The sequence below is a fragment of the Chrysochloris asiatica genome, unplaced genomic scaffold (genome assembly GCF_000296735.1).
Source record: "Chrysochloris asiatica unplaced genomic scaffold, ChrAsi1.0 scaffold00176, whole genome shotgun sequence".
Lineage (NCBI taxonomy): Eukaryota > Metazoa > Chordata > Mammalia > Afrosoricida > Chrysochloridae > Chrysochloris > Chrysochloris asiatica.
Window position 1 is genome coordinate 1,637,831 of NW_006408694.1, and position 1,720 is coordinate 1,639,550.

A 1,720-nucleotide genomic window follows, 5' to 3' on the forward strand; every position below is an offset into this window, starting at 1 on the left:
AAAGAATACAACCTTGTCACACACCTTTCTTAATTTTATACCATTCAGTGTTCCCATGTTCTGTTTGAACAACTGCCTCTTGGTCCAGGTACAGATTCCTAATGACCACAGTTAAGTATTCCAGAATACTCATACTTTGCAACATTGTCCATAGTTTGTCATGATCCACACAATCGTAAGCCTTTGCATTGTGTTTCTTTTCAGTATTATTTGAATTTGAGAAACTAAATTGAGTTAAAAGGACAAGATCAGGGATATAGGGCACATAGTGTAAGGTTTCCCAATAAAATTTTCATAAGACTTACTGCCCTCAGGTACATTATCGTGATTAAAAGAAGAAAAAAAAAAATCTGAGTGCAACTTTTCTGGCTTTTTTTCTCACCAATGTTTTCCATTTTTAAAAAGACTTCTCCATAATAAAACTCCATGGTTATTTTAAGCCCTTTGAGATAATCTAATAAGGTTATCCCTTGGAATTTCCCAAAACATTACTATAGCCTTCTGAACTGACCTTTCTGCTTTCATTTTTGGGAGCTATTGTTTGGATTGGATCATTTCTGAAGGAACCCTAACAAGACTAAGAAGATTGTATTACTGACAGAATTTGTCTGCAATCCTCTTCTGACCAGAGAGACATATTTAAAGATGTTTTGTTTGGAAAAAACCTGTGCATGTGTGAAATGGCAAAAATAGGATATTCCTCTTAATAATAAGAATGCTGCATGATTCTGCATGATTCCCACAATGGAATCAGCTGTTCTCAAAATCTTGGTTTCTTTATCTAAAAAACTTCATGTCCGGTGGTTTCACCTAGGTTTAATGGTTGGGACACTTTAGTGACAGGGACAGAAAATACATTTTTTTTAAGTGCCAAGTTCATTCCAAATTAACTCGGTAACTGCTGTTGTTGTTCAGGGCTGTTGAGTCAGTTCATACTCATAGCGACCCTATATAGGGTTTCTAAGGAGTGGCTGGTGAGTTTGAAACACCGACCTTGTGGTTCAATCCAAACTTGAGATCTAGTGCTTTATCCCACAGCACCACAAGCAGGACTCCAATTCTATAATGACTGAGTCTTAAGTTTCAAAAATTTGTTTAATTTGCTACATTATTTAAATTTTATCTCCTTATTTATATATTCATGAGTTCCCTCTACATAAAGATCTCTCATTCCATTAGAGAAATTATCTTCATCTCATAGTCAATAAAAATATTATTAAAAAGGGCAATGCCCACAATTCCTTAAAAGGCTTCAGTCTATTCATGACAAGAAACATGTAACCATTTAAAGTATTTAAAACAAAAAACTGTTATTAAAGCTTAGATCTGGTGTGGTACTGAGGGTTAATGTACTGGATTACAAAGTTAGTTTGAACAACAGGGTCAGCAGTTCAAGTTTGCCAGCCTTCCTCAGAAACCCTGTACAGGGTTGCTGAGTCAGAACTGACTCAATGGCACTTAACAACCACAACAACAACATCTTTTATAGCTTAATTTCTGTCTTTAAACATAGGCAGGGATAAAACAAAAACAAAAAACACTTTAATTATAACACCATGCAACTATAAAATGGCACAAAACCAAAGTAAATAGAAAAGCATTATAGGCAAGAATCTTCCCATAGTAGAATTTAAAGCATGTTTGGTTGCTGGCATTTTCTAAAAAAAAAAAAAAAAAGGAGTGAGCTGATACAGTCTGATGAACTTGACCTATACCTATG